The sequence below is a fragment of the Vulpes lagopus genome, chromosome 15 (assembly GCF_018345385.1).
Source record: "Vulpes lagopus strain Blue_001 chromosome 15, ASM1834538v1, whole genome shotgun sequence".
Taxonomy (NCBI): domain Eukaryota; kingdom Metazoa; phylum Chordata; class Mammalia; order Carnivora; family Canidae; genus Vulpes; species Vulpes lagopus.
The window spans coordinates 7,811,861-7,829,028 of NC_054838.1; the positions used below are offsets into that span (position 1 = coordinate 7,811,861).

The 17,168-nt window shown below is 49.2% G+C and overlaps 1 protein-coding gene across 11 annotated transcripts in view; it reads right to left on the reverse strand.

Annotated features, from left to right (window-relative positions):
• Positions 1 to 17,168, reverse strand: part of NAV2 (neuron navigator 2) — a 396,930-nt gene that overhangs the window by 112,014 nt on the left and 267,748 nt on the right. The gene's annotated exons all lie outside the window — the stretch shown is intronic.

Genomic DNA, 17,168 nt, shown 5'->3' on the forward strand with positions numbered 1-17,168 from the left:
CTGTGTCCCTACAGCACTAGCACAGCACCCCATACACAGTTTTTGGCAAGTGCCGTGCCAGCTGGGCAGGCCAGCCACACCCAAGTCATCTTGTCAGACTTGCATCTGATCCTCATGAAGATCTCTGTGCCAACCAGTCAGCTAGGGGCTGAACCAGTGCTAAGATGAGAAATACAAGGGTGTTCGTAATGAAAAAGCTGGGGAAACATGGCTCATCTGGTCAAAACTGGGGTTCAGCTCAACAAGTATTGACCATGGACTACTACATGCTGGACATTGTATTATCAGGTCCTAAAACCCAGAGATAAATAAGATAATCCCTGCTTTCAAGCTTACTGTAGAGAAAATAGAAAAAAAAAAAGTCAAGATTTTGTTAGAAGTTAAAGGATTGCATGAGGTCCTTTGGGAGCACCAAGGAAGGAAACTTAGTAAGTCTGAGATGCCCAGCTGGGGGTCTTCAGAAGCGAATGCAGATAGAAGCCTGTGTGTCAATCTGGCAAAGTAGGGTCAGCAGAGGGCATTCCATGGGCAGAGACTCAAAACACCATGGAGTATGCTGGCAAGCGCTAAGAGTCTGGTGCTGTGGATTATGACATGGGCAGTGAGGCTGGGGTGGCAGCAAGGGCCAAGGCTGGGTGGATCTCTGGAGGCTGGCACTCTGTCCTGTCTGTGACGTGGGGCCACAGAGGATTTTAAGCAGCCAAGTGATGCACACAGTCAGATCGCTGTGTCTATGCTGGGGACGATGTGCCAAGTAAGAGGACAGTGGCCCAGAGCAGATGGACCGTGCCAGGATCCACAGCACATGAGAAGATGCCAGGAAATGTGTGTGTGTGGTGGGGGGGAGGTTTGGTGATGAGGGACAGAGAAAGAGTCCCACACTCTGGCTTCCACTTTGGTGGAGTTCAAATCTGAAATCTGGAAGCTGACCTCAGTGGCACCAGAGTGGCTGAGTCATTAGCATGACAAGTGCTGCTTGTGGACACAGGAGCTCTGCTACAGACTTCCTGCCGGGACATTCAAGGCCAGGGCTGCATTAGCCCCACCAGCTTGCTGGCTGTGCTCTCTACCCCTTTATTCCAGATCATTAAGAGCACAGCCCTCTGGGAGGCTACCTCGGGCCTCTGTTTAAAGTGAGAAGCAAGGGCATTTAATTGCCACGGCTAGACACCCTACTTGACTCTCTTCCCCCCCTCCCCACCATACCCCCTGCCCAGCTCAGTACCCCAGACCCTCCCACAACAGCTTCATCATCCCACAGCATGTGTCTTGAAACATAATCAGAGCACAATCCAAGGCCCTCCTCAAATTATGGCTCTGATCTTTACTTCCAAAAGCGAGCGGGAATTATAGCTTGGCTCAGAGAGATGTTCAAATCCATAGGGTCATAAATCCTTTCAAGTTCTGTTTCAAGACCTTTGCTGGGGATTTTTACAGGTTTGCACCTCTGATGTTGTTACATGGTGGTTAGTCTGCTGGTTCCAAAGACTGGGACTTCCTGCCAGGGTGCGGTGTGCTACTTCGGCTCCTGCCACATACCCATTGGGGTCTCAGGCCTTAGATGGCATCTTCTGCTTTTTCTCCTGACAGAGCATCCCAAGCAGGGGGACCAGAGCTCAATGAGCAGAATCATAAAGACAAGGGTACACTGAGGGATAGAGGGGCTGATGGCCGTGGTGCTGGACCTGGGGCTGCAAGGATTCCTACTTCCATCCTGGCTCCCCAATTTAGGCACCTGTACCTTTCTGTGACTCCCTTTCCTCACCTGAGCAACTGGCGTTCGAATTCCTTGCTACATAAAGCTGTCATCCATTGAGGGCGCGGGCTGGGCCCAGCCATTATGTGACACTGTCCCTGCATTACCCCCATTCATGCTTCAACAGTTCCATGAAGTGGGCTCATTATTTTTTATTTTTCAGATGAGGTCACAGAGGCTTAGGATGGCTGAGTTAACTGACCTCTCATGTAGCTGAGAAGTCACGCAGCTGAGATATGGAAAAGCTGGAATCTAAACATGTCAGGGGGTCAAAGGTTTGAGATCATTTTTCCTAAAAAGGTAATAGACCAGGTCAAACCATTCAGTCTCCCGCAGGAGAAGCTGCTGGATGCCAACAAACCCATTTTTTGAAGGCTGGCTGGGGCCACAGTTAACTTATTCTGAGGCCTGGATGAGGACTCAGTGGGAGGGTTCACCATAAGCCAGAGAGCCCCAAGGCTAATTTTGTGCCATCATGAGTTGTTTGCCACTGCTAAGGCCTGATTGGTCAGTGCCTTGGTCTGGTTGGTCAGTCAGTGCCTTATTCTGGTTAGAGGATGCCTGTATCATATGGTTTTAAATATTTTGCATATTAGCCTGAGAGCCGGACAGTCATTCGCCCACTCATACATAGCACATGTAATGAGCAGCCCTCTGAGCCAGGCACTGTGCTAGGAAGGAGACGCCCTTCCAACAGAAGTTTGTTTTACTAATGCTTATGGTCATATGGGGAGTCATAATATACAAATAAAAATACGGGATGTGAAACACACTGAATGCTCTAAAAGACACTAAGAGCAGAGACGTTTGTTAGATCGAGTGGTCAGGGACAGCACCTCTGTAAGGAGGGTGATGTGTGAGTTGAGACCTGAAGGATGGGATGAGTCAGCCTTAGTAGAGGCGAAGGGAGAGGGGTGGGAAGCACAGGCCAGAGGGAGGGAACAGCCTATGCAAAGGGTTTAGCAAATTCAAGGAACTGGATGGAGGTATGAATGAGGGAGGGGAAAGTGGGAGCAGGTGAGGCCAGGAGATGGGCAGGAGTTAGAGCATGTCCTATTTGGAGGCCATAGTAAGGAGTCTGTTGTTTTTTTTTTTTAAAGATTTTATTTATTTATTCATGAGAGACACATAGAGAGACAGAGGGGGGGGGCAGAGACACAGGCAGAGGGAGAAGTAGGCTCCATGCAGGGAGCCCCACATGGGACTTGATCCTGGGTCTCCAGGATCAGGCCCTGGGCTGAAGGCAGTGCTAAACCGCTGAGCCACCCGGGCTGCCCAGGAGTCTGGGTTTTATTCTCTGTGTAGTAGGAGTCCACTGAGGCTAAGTTTTAGGGAGGGGGCAGAGGGGATCTGACATGTGTTAAGAAGATCCCAGTAGCTAGAGAATATACTACATGGGGGCCACAGAGAAGACAACAAACCCAGTCAAGAGGCCACAGTGGGAGCTCAATGAGAGAGAAGGGCAGCCTGGACCCATGGGATAGTAGATGGGCGGGGGGGGGGGGGTGGAAAGGGAGAGAGAGAAAGAAGTAGAGAGATTTGAGAGCATTTGGTGGGACTATGCCCAAGATTTGCCAATGGATGAGATGGAAAAGGAGAAGGCATTTAAATATTCAGTAAGTCTTATTAATGATCCTTAGGATAATTTTTTTAAAAAGATTTCATTTACTTATTTGTGAGAGACACACAGAGAGAGGCAGAGACACAGGTAGAGGGAGAAGCAGGCTCCTCACAGGGAACCCAATGGAGGATTCCATCCTAGGGCCCCAGGATCACACCCTGAGCCGAAGGTAGATGTTCAACCGCTGAGCCACCCAGGTGCCCCTGGTTCCTCTCTCTTAATTTGGCAGGGGAAACCACACTCCACAAAGCATTTATTTTTTAAGTAAGCTCTATACCCAACATGGGGCTCGACCCCAAGATCAAGAGTCACATGCTCTACTGACTGAGCCAGCCAGGTGCCCCAGGGGAGACCACATTGCAAGGGCATGTTTCATGCTACTACAGGTAAGGGGGAGAACCTGAGGGTATATGAGAGACCCCCAAAGGGCCCTGTTTGGGGTGATGGGAGGAGGGGAGACGGCAGCCCAGGGAAGGTTGGAGCCAGTCTTGGAGCATGAGTGGAGGTTAATTGTGTAGAAACTTGGAGGTTGTTCTTTCTCTTTTTCTTTCTTTCTTTTTTTTTTTTTAAGAGGAGGAGGAGGGGAAGGAGAAGGGGAGAGGGAGAGGGAGAGGGAGAGGGAGAGGGAGAGGGAGAGGGAGAGGGAGAGGGAGAGGGAGAGGGAGAGGGAGGGGTGGAGGGAGAGAATCTTAAGCACTCTCCATGCCCAGCATAGAGCCTGACATGGGGCTCGATCTCACAACCCTGAGGTGAAATCCAGAGTTAGATGCTTAACCAGTTGAGCCACCAGGCCAGCCCTCAGAGGTTATTCCTGATTATTCCACGAGAGAGCTATATTCTTGGACTAATTGTCATTGGCACGCCCCCACACCCACCTCATTTTAGAGACAGACATCATGATGCCCTGGAGAGAATATTGGCTTTGAAGTCAGACAGGCCTGGGTTGGAATTCAAGACTGCCGGTGTGCCCCTGGGCAAGTCACGTACTCTCGCTGACCCAGACTCCTCAGCTGTGAAATAAGGATGACTCCTGTCCTGTTGGGTCCCTTGGGATGTTAAAGCAAATACAGAAACCATCTGAGAGAAAACCTGGAACACAGCAGGTGCTCGGTGAGTGGGGGCTGTTGCTGCTAACGAGACTCAGAGCACAGACTGCAAACTGCGCGGACTCCCAAGGAACCTCCCTCCCAGGTATACCCAGAGCTCCTGTGGGTTGTTTCCACGCTGACTGTGGAGAAATGGATCCCTTCTCCCCACAGCAACTCCTACAGTACAAGTCCACCCTCCTCTGCCCCCACGGCACTCAGGCAGCAGAGCCAGCTCTGCCGGACCTGAGGACACCAGAGGGGCCCCAGTACTGGCCCCTAGTCCACTTGAGCACCCTGCAAAAGGTGACACAACAGACCCATTGCAACCCACATGCCCTGTGGCCCTGCTGCACGTCTTCATCTACTGCTTGCTCATCTACAGCAAGCACCTCAAGAGAGCCCAAAGCAGAGGCCAGAGGGGACGGTTTTTTCAAGCCCCACATTGCCACTGGTAGGATTGTGAGTCCCCATCCCCAAATCTCAGGGTAAGCTGAAGGAGAGACGGGGGTCCGAGCCCACCAAGCCATGCAACCACCTCATTTCCCTCAGCCCCCTTTAATCTCCTCCGCGCAATCTTGCAACATCCCTCAAAATGTCAGTCTCCCTTCAGATCTCCTGTCAGGCAATTTTACAGTGCCGAGCATCACAGATTAATGAGGGAGATAAATCAAAGCGCACAGTGGACAAGGGCTGCCTCGGAGCAGACAAAGCCGGCCTCCTCTCCCCGCAGTAGAGACACAACAAAGCCACAGGGGTCTGCGGCTCAAGGCAGACCCTGCAGGTTCAGGTGTGATCGCTGCAACAAAGGCAACTCTGAGGGCTCTGCTGGACGTTTTGGCATCCCTAAAATCCTCCCAAGCAAGGGACAGAGCTCCCTCAGCAGTTGCAGAGCCTGGCCTGATGCCGAGCTGCACTCTGGGCGCTCCTCTCGCTGCGCCGTCCGATGGGGGAAAACAAGACCTGGGAAAAAGATGGTCTGTCAGGTCAGCAGCCCAGAGGCTGCCACCTGTGCAAGTACCTGGACTGGTGCTAGGCACCGAGAAGATGCCCAGCGATTGCTCGTGTAGCTCCAAGGGAGGTTCACCTCTGGAGGGCTGGAAACCCAGCCTTTGAACAGAGGAAGAGGCAAACACGATGACTGAAAGCAAAGGCTTTGTGCCCGGAGAGACCTGAATTCAGATCCCAAAGTTGCCCCTTGTAGCCCTGGGACCATGGCGAAGGAATGTCACCTTTTGGAGCCTGTTCCCTTATGTAAAACCCAGTTTTCTCGTGGGAACCCACTCCAAGTGCTGCTCGGCTCTCTGGGACTCTGGCGTACATCGCGGAGCCTGCCAACTGGATGAACAATCACAGCACAGGGAAGTCACTCCAAGTCCCCGACACCGCCCGATCCCAAGGCTGACTGCCCCCACTCTGGACGGGCAGCTCCCACTCTTTGTGCTGATTTAGGGAACAACGTACATCCAAGACAAATTAAATCCTAAGTCAAAACACCCACCCAACCAAATACAATTCACTACTTAATCAGTCACTTGGGATTTTATCTCAAAGAAAATAAGACCACAATCCCCTAAGCTTCAACTCCTAATATGATTTTGGGGATGCTCCAAGTTAGAGCAAAATCCATTGCAGCGTACGACAGCAGAATTCCTCCAAAGTGCCAGAAAAGTCCACGGCCCCACAACTCTCAAACACAGCTCTGGCCACCCCATACTGCCCCCCCGCCGCCCCCTCTGGAAGATTTCATTCTGGCCATCAACTTTGGGCATTCCTCTGTATCTGCCATCGGAAACAACCACCCTCCTCTCTCATTCCTCGAAGTAAAGTGGGTGGCAGCTTAGTAGAGGCTTAGCTTTGAAGTGCGGCGAAGACAGACGCCTTGAGGCTTTCTCTCCTCTGGAAGAGGTCTGCTAGCAGAAGTGGGGGCGGAGGGGTGGCCCACAGCCCACTGGGTCTGCACACACCAGAGGCCTCGGGCAAGAGCCACACTCTTCATTGACATACCATCACACGATGACACCTGTCATCATGACTACCCGAGATGAAAAGTTCCTGGGGTCCCTGCCTGTGCAGATGAGCTACACTTATGAGTCATTCTGTTAACCCTGCCCTTCAAGTGATAAACATGAACAGTGACTCACAGGAGCCTGGGGACCTTAGGATCAGCCGGTCTGAAGGCACACAAAGAACCATGGGTGTGTAGGAGAAGAAGCATCTTGCGCAAGATGTTCAGAGGTGGCAGAGCCAGATCTAGGATGAGGTCTTCTGGTTCCTAGAGCACTCCTTCCCTTCCTGCATGGGCTCCACTCATCAACATCATCAAACAGATAATGTGCTTTCAGTAGAGTTACTCTCCAGTTCATCCTTCCCAAACTCCCACTGAGATGACCCTGTTCCCTAAAGCCTGGAGGACGGAGTGGTCACTGGGTCACTAACGATTTCCCTGAGCCTCAGTTTCCTCTGGCAAAGGAAGAGGATTACAAATGGGGACTCTGATGGTCTCCTCCCTCCCGCCCCCCAACTTTGCTCTGTAAGATCTACTCAACTAGGCCTGGCTTGGGAGAGGCAGCCTGGAAAAAACACATTTACATGCAAGGTAACCTTGGGTAAAAATTCTGAGCTGGCACAGCCGTCCAGCATGACCAGACTAAAGGTCACATCATAATCAGGGACACTTCACAGGCGAATGTAAGGACAGCCTATCCACAGGGTTTATTGAAATCAGTTCTTGCATTTCAGTAACAGAAGTCAAGGCTAGGTTGCTCTTCAAAAATGACAAGGGACATTAAAGGAAACAAGCCAAAAAAGAAATCTCAAACAGATGATGAGATAAGCGGGCCTCTCTTGACACTTAGGATCTTCCAAATCAACACCAGCAAGAAAAGAAACCTCCTCCAGTGTTTTATTATGATAACAAGTTTAGGATGACGTGTAGCCCCCAGGAATATTCCTGGTCCTTCCTGCTCCCATACTGCTGGCACTTGGCACAGTTGGCTGTGATGGCTTATTTGGCTTCTTCTTCTTTTTTTTTTTTTTTTTTTTTTTTAGATTTTATTTATTTATTCATGAGAGGGGGGGAGGGTGCGCAGAGACATAGGCAGAGGGAGAAACAGGCTCCATGCAGGGAGCCTGATGTGGGACTCGATCTCAGGTCTCCAGGATCACGCCCTGGGCTAAAGGCGGCACTAAACCGCTGAGCCACCCAGGCTGCCCTTATTTGGCTTCTCACCCCTCTACTTGATCACAAGCTTCTTGAGGACAGCGAGCGGTAGACCATGTCCTACTCATCTTGAACCCCCAGGGCCTGGTACACAGTAGGTGCTCAGTTAATATTAAATAATCATCGGCATTCTCTATAAGCTGTCACATATCAAAACATAGTTCAAATACGCTGTTGAGATGCAACTGAGTCCTCACTATGGCAGCACATATCCTAAAACTGGAAATGCAACTGACCCATAGCATGGTTGCCTTAACCAGCTCCGTCATCATACACCTCATCTACATGCTCACTCTTCCCAACCCAGAGGAGCTACTGAATGCCATGGGTAGTACTGGGTGGCACAGTGCCTGGCAATGCATAGGTATAAAATATATCATGAGGGGATCCCTGGGTGGCTCAGCGGTTTAGCGCCTGTCTTTGACCCAGGGTGTCAAAAGGGTCCTGGAGTCCCAGGATCAAGTCCCACATCAGGCTCCTGGCATGGAGCCTGCTTCTCCCTCTGCCTGTGTCTCTGCCCCTCTCTCTATGTCTATCATGAATAAATAAAATCTTTAAAATATATATATATATATATAATGAACTGCATGATACAGAACTGGTTAAATAATGAGGAGGGGGTAGTACTGAGCTAGGACTGTCACTTACATGTAATAAAACAATGATGGTCACCAGTACCATTCACCATATGTCTTCTGTCCTCATAAGCACGTAGAATTGTGCTTTTATCCACCTTTGAATTTAAGTGCAGCCTTGTGACATCTGGGGCCAACAACAAACCAGTGCAAGTTACCAGAGGCCATTTCTGGGCAGAAGCTTTAAGAGATAGTGTATGGCTCACCACACTCTCCTTCTTGCCATGGTTTGCCAGTGCTTGAAATGATTAGTGCTCTGGCACCCTGGGCCCCAGAGTGACAGTGATGTACAACATCGCCTCCAACTGAGCAGCAACGGCCAGACTGGAGTTGCTTGTTACACAGCACAAACGATCCTAGGCTGACTAAGGCACAGACTTGCCCAAGTACCTGGATTAAAACACACGATGCCATTTTTTGTTGCAGGGCACAGATGTAGCCAGATTCTGACTTAGGGATGCGGGCCTAAGCTCTGGGTTGCTAAGGGAGTAAGCACAGTGGAAGGTGACCCATTTTGGCTTTTCTCTTTGACCTCCCATTCTTGCTTTCCTATGCTTCTAGAGGTCTTCTCATACTTGGAACCACCACCAGGTCTACAGATTACCTGTAAACAAATACTGAAAAGGTACCAGTTTGGGGAAACATACTTGGGGAGAGTGGCCATGCTCCCCACCCCAACACAAACACACGCACAGTCAGCTGTGCTTCTGCCCAGTGTAACCTGGAACATGCTTACAAAGTTGGGCAATGCTGGGAGTAAAGAGTAAACAATTCTCATGGGGCCACTATACTGCCTTTTTTTTTTTTTTTTTTAAGTGAAAACACCGCATGTATGTGAAATGCTACCCCACAGACTATTCATTCTCTTCTCTGTACAATCCCTCTGGGAGAATTCCTTTGTGGCTTAAAGTGCAGATGGTTTGCTTCCTGTCAGCACCACCCTCCTGCTCAGCACAGGGGGCCCCTGCCCACCCATTCCACAAGCAGCAGCTCTTACTTAAAAAGGAAGCCAGTGGCACCAGCAGCAAAGAGGCCTTTGGGAAAAGCCAATGCAGTAATTACTACCCTGTTACCACGGAAATAGAGATTTGCCTCTAAGGCTCCTTTTATGAGCTTTAAAATGAATGGGACTCTCACTCTCTCCTACTTTGTCTCCCTTTGCTGTCCACAGCAGGAGAGAATGGGAAGAGGGATACAAAGGAGACGCAGAGAGGATCACGGATGTTGGGTGCTGTGCTAGAGGCACTGTCTTGTCCCCAGAAGAGGAGCAGAAGCCTTAAATGCAGACCTAACACAATGCTCAGGGGCTCTAGTAGGTGTAACAGGCAGTCAAAAGAGGGAAGGAAAGATAAGAAAGACAGAGGAAGAGATGGAGGAGACTGAGAGACCAGCTGGTCAACCCAAGCAAGGAGAGATCAAGGCAAAACAGTCTGGGCAAAGTCAGAAGGGAAGGGGAAGCAAGAGAGAGTTCATTCCACTTAGGCTGCTAGGAAGCTTGGTGCTGAACTACCACTAGAATGTGCAACCACCTAGGACCTTATGGTGAGTTTATCTGTATTCTCAGTTCTCCCCTCCCTCCCCTGCATGCCCTATTCTAACTTACCTCCCCACCCCACCCCCCACATCCCAACCCCATTCCCTAGTGCATCACTGCTTGAATTTACAATTGCTCTTCTAGTATATGTGGTTACTCTATGTTGTTAGCAAAAAAAAAAAAAAAAAAAAGAGGGCTTAATTACTAGTTAACTAATTAATAAAGAGAAAAGAGAGGTGTGCCTGGGTGGCTCAGTCAGCTAAGCATCTGACTCCTTTTTTAAAAAAAAAAATATTTATTTATTCATGAGAGACACACAGAAAGGCAGAGACACAAGCAGAGGGAGAAGCAGGTTCCCTGCAGGGAGCCCAGTGTGGGACTTGATCCCGGGATCATGCCCTGAGCCAAAGGCAGATGCCAAACCACTGAGCCACCCAGGCATCCCTGCATCTGACTCTCGATTTCAGCTCACATCATGATCTCAGGGTGTTATGACCGAGCCCTGCGTTGGGCTCCACACTCAGCACAAAGTCTGCTTGAGATCCCCTTTCTCCCTCTGTCCCCTGCCAACAAATAAATAAATAAATAAATAAATTCTTTAAAAAAAGAGAGAGAGAGAGAGAGTTGCACAGAGATAGTCCAGCTTGCTGAGTGGTTTGCAGGACAGAGGAATCCTCAAGAGTATCTTTGCTTGGTACTTTACCACCACTTCCACCACCTTCACCTCGCATATTCCTCACAACCGTCCTGGGAGACGCCTGTGAGTACTGTCCTTATGTTATAGAGACAAACCCCCAAACCTCAGAGAGCGAAGGGACTTGTGTGGGAATGAGGATGGGAACCAGGGTCTCTTTACAGCCAACCCCGCCTCTTCCCTTCACTCCAGGGCTGCCTTTTGAAACACAACAGGGTGGTTTCTATAAAGTGCTGTCCGAAAGCACCTTCTACAATGATGGAGATGTCCTGTCTACACTGCCTGGTGGGGTAGCCATGAACCACGATGGGGCTTGAGAGCACTTGAAATGTGTGACTCGTGTGACTAAGAAACACTGCTTTTAATTTTTGTTCATTTTACATTTCAATGGCCACATTTCATTGGTGGCTCTTACATTGGGCAGTGCCAATCTACATTCTCTCACTCCCAGCACATGACTGTAGGGGAAATGGAGTTCAAACGCTGACACCTTGAGATGGCATGAAGTGGGATTAAGAGTAAAAGAAGGAAAAATTCCCCCTTGCCTTACTGGTGAGGCATTAGCAACTCACAGTGCGGGGCAGACACAGAGGGGAGACAGTGAGTAGGGAGGGAGGAAGAATTGGGGGGACTTCTTAAATTATGGCCTAGCCATGGAGGCCCATCAACCCCCAAGCTCTGGGTAGAGGAACTCCAGCAATGTCTCAGGGACCACAGAGTGGTTGGCCAGGACCAGGAAAGGGAACTTTTCAATGACTGCAGAATCCCTGCAGATGCTGGGGACCCCTGGATTTCTTGGATCACTAAAGGGAGGTCCTTACCCGGGGTCTTGAATTGTGGGTTCCTCCCCTGGCCAACAACACAAGTTTACAGGAGATCAGAATTTAAGAAATAAACACCTCTGGTCCAAACCCTCAAGGAGGCCACGATAAACTGGCTCAGTTCTGCATTAAGAAAGGGCCTTTTCCCTTGAGGTCTGAGACCAGTGATGGGAGAAACGGTGAGAGCAAGCCCACCTGCAGTGTCTAGGTGCCAAAAGTCTGGGATGGGGGGAGAGGAGTCATAAAATATCCCCCATTTCTCTCTTTCTCTCTCTTTTTATTTTTATTTATTTTTAAAGATTTTATTTATTTATTCATAGACACAGACAGAGGGAGAAGCAGGCTCCATGCAACGAGCCCAATGTGGGACTCAATCCCGGGTCTCCAGGATCACACCCCAGGCTGCAGGCGGCGCCAAACCGCTGCACCACTGGGGCTGCCCTCTCTCTCTTTTTAAAGCTTTTACTTATTTATTTGAACTAGAGAGAGGGAGAGAGAGAAAGAGAGTGCATACATTGGGGGAGCAGCAGAGGGAGAGGAAGAAGCAGACTCCCTGCTGAGCAGAGATCCTGACACAGGGCTCCATCCCAGGTCCCTGAGATCTTGACCAAAGTCAGATGCATAATTAATGGACTGAGCCACCCAGGTGCTCCCCCTTCCTCTCTTTATGAAAATTGTTTTGCATGGTTCCCCAAGGTTCTAGTCCTTGCATTTTTATTTTTAAAAAAGATTTGAGAGGTTCACAGAAAGAGAGTGCATGTATGCACACAGGCTTGAGCAGGGGGGAGGAGCAGAGGGAGAGAAGTAGACTCCCCGCTGAGCGCTGAGCTGGACTCCAGGCTGTATCTCAGGACCCTGACATCAGGACCCAAGTTGAAATCAAGAGTGGGACACTCAACTGACTGAGCCACCCAGGCATCCCATGTGCTTGCATTTTTAGTGACTAGAGGCTCATTTAAAAAGATGACACCGGGATCCCTGGGTGGCGCAGCGGTTTGGCACCTGCCTTTGGCTCAGGGCGCGATCCTGAAGACTTGGGATCGAATCCCACATCGGGCTCCCGATGCATGGAGCCTGCTTCTCCCTCTGCCCGGGTGGCTCAGTGGTTTAGCGCCCCCTACAGCCCAGGGCGTGATCCTGGAGACCTAGGATTGAGCTCCTTGCACAGAGCCTGCTTCTCCCTCTGCCTGTGTCTCTGCCTCTCAGTCTCTCTCTCCTCTCTCTCTCTCTCTCTCTCTCCCCCCGCTCTCATGAATAAATAAATAAAAAATCTTTAAAAAAAAAATAAAAATAAAAAAAAAATAAAATAAAATAAAAAGATGACACCAGGATAAGGGCCCAGAGCCAGGGATAGAAAAGCCTCTGTCCTGAGGACTCCCTAAAGAGGCAGTTGTGTGAAGTGGTTAGAACATCTGGGAGGGCCTGGTGGGCCTGGGTCAATTCCAGGTGGACACCTGCCAGGTATGTATGTGACCTTCAGCATGTCTACTGACCAGACCCTTCCAGAGCACCACTGCTTCAAGCCTATGAAATCAGGATACCTCGTCTCAAACAGTCAGGGTTAGGAGGAAACATTATATTTGTAAGGTGCTTGGCACAGTTCCTGGCAGACAGGGATCCATCAGGAAATGGTGACTATTTCTGTTTTTATTATTTTCTGGTCTGTAGTAGTTTCCTATTGCTGCTGTAACAAATTACTATAAATGTGGTAGCAGAAACAATAAAAATGCACTATCAGTTCTGAGGGGCAGAAATCCAAGCTGAGGGGCGCCTGGGTGGCTCAGTGGTTGAGCATATGCCTTTGGCTCAGGGCGTGATCCCGGGGTCCTGGGATCGAGTTCCCCACTGGGTTCCCCGCAGGGAGCCTGCTTCTCCCTCTACCTACGTCTCTGCCTTTCTCTGTATAAAATCTTAAAAAAAAAAAAAAAAAAAAAAAAGAGAGAGAGAAAGAAAGAAAAAAAAGAAAGAAATCCGAGCTGAGACTCATGGACTGCGAGCACAGGTGTCGGCAGGACTGTGCTCACTTTGGTGGCTCTAAAAAGTCTGTTCACCTGCCTTTTCCCCCTTTATTTTTTATTTTATTATTATTTTTTTCCTTTTCCCCTTTAGAGAGGCCATGTGCACCCTTTGGCTGGGGCCCCTACCTGTCTCCAGAGCCAGCAACTGGCAAGTGGAGTCCTTCTTACAGCTCATGGCTCTGCTTCCTCCCCCACCCGCCTCTTTTACTTTTAAGGACCTTGTGATCACACTGGGCCCACCAAGATAATCCAGGCTAATCTATCCAAACATCGGCTGATAAGCAACCATAATTCCTCCTGGCCACGTGGTATAACATATCCATAGGCTCTGGGGATTACGCTGTGGGCACTGTGAGGCCATCACCCTGCCTTCCATGGGCTTGGAAGGGAGGGCAAGGGAGTCTTTGCCATTTCTGCTTCCTGTCATCTGCACAAAGCAGGGGCTTTGTCTAAGAAACACCTGGGTTGGGGACCTACCACCACCTGGTAAGGGCTCCCACCAATTTCATCTGCTGTCCGGGGACCCCTGGCTGGATTCAACTCCTCTCTGCAAGTCAGGCCTGAATCTGTGAATACACTGCTTGGTGCCAGGAGGCTGCCTTGTTGCACACAAATCACAGAGCCCAGCGGTGCCCGGGGCTCTTGCAGGGAGCTTGTGACGTTCCCGGTGAGGAGGAGGACTGGGCTTGGCAGGCTGGTGAAATACCAGGTTGCATAGTTACATCCTCACACTGTGGGACTCTCAATTCAAGCTGAAACTGGGGCAGCTCCGAGCACCGAGGTCACGGCCCCAGCGGCAAACGGCGAGGTTTGTGCAGTGACTCCGAATCCTAATTGAAAGTGCAATCTCGATACCTAAAACAATCAGAGTTTGGAGGGCAATGAAAACCCTGCAACCAGAAGGAACAGAAACAGTTGCTTTTTCCTGCTTGGTTTCTTGGCATGACATCAGAGGGCAACTGTCATTTTGTTCAAGTCTCAGGTTGACATTTTATGGTCCAGCATTCGTGTTGTGCTATTTTTTATTACTGCTTCAGTTAATAAGGGCCAGTGGGGCCCTATAAATATTCTAATGGTTTAGAAGAAAATTACCAAGTCATTCTGAAGCCCTCCTGCCGACCTAAAGGTGCACAAGGAGCCTGATTTCTGTCCTCGCGCCCTCAGGGACACTGGCACGAGTGGGGACACCACTTAGAAGCACGGCCTGGTGGGGAGGCCAGCAAGGGCCCGAGCGGCACAGCGATGCTTCGGAGGGACGCCGAACGGTTCTTGGGAATGGAAACTGCCAGGGCTGAGCTTGAAGCTCTGAAAGCACTCAGCTCTCGGGAGTTCAAGAACTTTTGATGGGTTCCGAGGGGACAGCACGCAGGAGCTGGCGGGAGCTGCACAAACCATCTGATGGTCTGCGAGGCCACTGCCCTGGCTCCCCGGGTCCTATTTCTTCTTCTCCCCAGGCTTCCAGCTCAGGGACCTCCATCCAACTCTTCTTTATTTGCCGGTTATCAGGGGCCCGTGACTTGGAACAAGCCACCTCCGTGTGTCCCCTTTGATCCTGCCCCCTCGGCCGGCGGGCTCTAGTTTGCTGAAGTGGCCACTGATGACTATCAGGAAAAGCTGAAGTCCCAGGGGTGGCAACCCCGCAGAGCGACGGGAGCTCAAGGGCAGACTTGGCATCGTGGACTCACTATCATCCTTTCTGACTCCTCCGACCCCGGCTGGTGACACACAAGACTCCCAAACAGACACGGTCCCTATCTCCCAGGCTCCGAAGGTACATATTCCTAATCAGTTACTTTTAATAGCCTTGAAGATACCCCAGCCACATCCTGTTGCAAACAGCCACGGGGTGTCTGGGAGGTCAGCGGCCTGCCCGGCCCGCTCCGAGCTGCTCTGCTGTGCTCTGGATGCTTCTCCTGCGGGCGCCGTGAGGCCAGGGGCCCTCCTTACATGCCTCTCCTCTCGGCTGCCGTCTAACCAGGCCTCGTCCCTCAGTATTTTTCCTCTTCCCTTCGTAGAAGTCATGTAGTCTGCTTCTGCTTCCTGGGCCCTTCAAGACTGGGCTGTCTTTTTATAAAGAGTTTCCTAGAAATATCTCAGCTCTGGGACCTTCTTTTTTCAGGTTAAAAGGGAAGAATTCTGGAAAGGTGGTGTATTTTTTTTTTTTTTGGTCCATATTCTTTCACTTGTCTAATTTAAGTAACTTAAATAACATATTTCTCATTATAGGGATAAGAATACAATTACTTTGACTGCAGGCATCTGCTTTTTTTTTCTTTTTTTAAAGAAAACAAACATAACCTGCACACCATCTGTGATATTATTCCTTGATATTTCACGTTAAATTGTCTAATGCCGACACTCATCTTTACCCTAAACAGTACTTGCAAAATCTTGGGTTTGATGTACTAGTTATAAATTTTTTTAATAACACAGTTAAAACGTAAAAGAAATACTTCCCTATCTACTATCTAAAATTATTTCCCATACCGCTGATGTTAGTTAGCCTCCCGCTTTGGGAAACACTCATCTAGAATATAGTTTTTGGAAGAGATTTACCTGAAGAATTTAGAGCAACAAATGTGCTACTACTTCAACTTAGCCAAAGATGAAGCAATTCTACGGTCTATTTACAGTAACTTTAAAGATGAATGAAATTTCACATATTCTAGAATAACGTAAAAATATCTCACTGCCTACAGGTCAAAACTTACATGAAATAGGAGATTTGTAAGCATTATTAGATCCCACTTAAAAAAAAAAAAAAGCCACCTGAATTCTATCTCTAAAAGCTGGTCAGTTATCCTTTCAGTCTTAAATGATCACATCTGAGCATTCCAGTCTGGGGAGAACCAGAAGACACTGTGTTATCCAGTTGGTCCCATCAAAGAGGCTGAGCTGGACAGGATACCATACACTCTCTATCTTTCCAGATCCCACCCCAATCCTCCATTTCCCAAAGCAGGAACAAGCTCAGCTGTGATCTATAATAATTTCATTAACCCTGCAATGAAGCATTAAATTAAACTGCCTAGTGCACATTCTTCTTTTGCTACAAGGGAAATTGTACCTTGTAAATCCTGAATTTCATGCTAATAGATTTACTAACCAGCTACATGTTTACAGGAGACTACAAATAAGCAAAATAACTAGGCAAATTGTGAAATCTCCAGTGGGGGTGTTACAACAACAGATTTTCTCCCTGATAATATGTCCTTTAAAGAGTTTAGTTATGGAGCGTTTTAGCCTTCAGAAGAACAGTTCTCTAGGGCACCTGGGTGGCTCAGTTGGCCAAGTGTCTGTCTCTCAGGTCATGATCTCAGGGTTGTGAAGTTGAGCCCCGTGTCAGGCTCCATACTGGGCGTGGAGCCTGCCTGAGATTCTCTCTCTCCCTCTCCCTCTAACCCTCCCCGTCCTCCCTCTTTAAAAACAAAAAAATTAAAAACAAGTTAAAAAGAAAAAAAGAAGAGCAGTATTTAAAAAAAGAAAGAGCAGTTCTCAAAGGGTTCACCTTTCTATGGAATTTCCAAACCAATACTTTTAAACAAATTAATTACAGGAAGAAAGCTGACCTGAGTTGGCACTGTGGTGAAGAGCCTTTGTCATCCCTGGCATAAATCACCACCCTGGACACTGGGAGACTCTCAGAAGGGCATATTCAAGTTAGTGGCAGAGCCTGGGCCAGATCCCAAGTTCCTGACAACTGATTCAGTGTTCTCTACACCAGCCCAGGCTTCTCAGCCTTCCTGGACAGAAGGATCCTCTTGAGCAAATCCCATTCCTG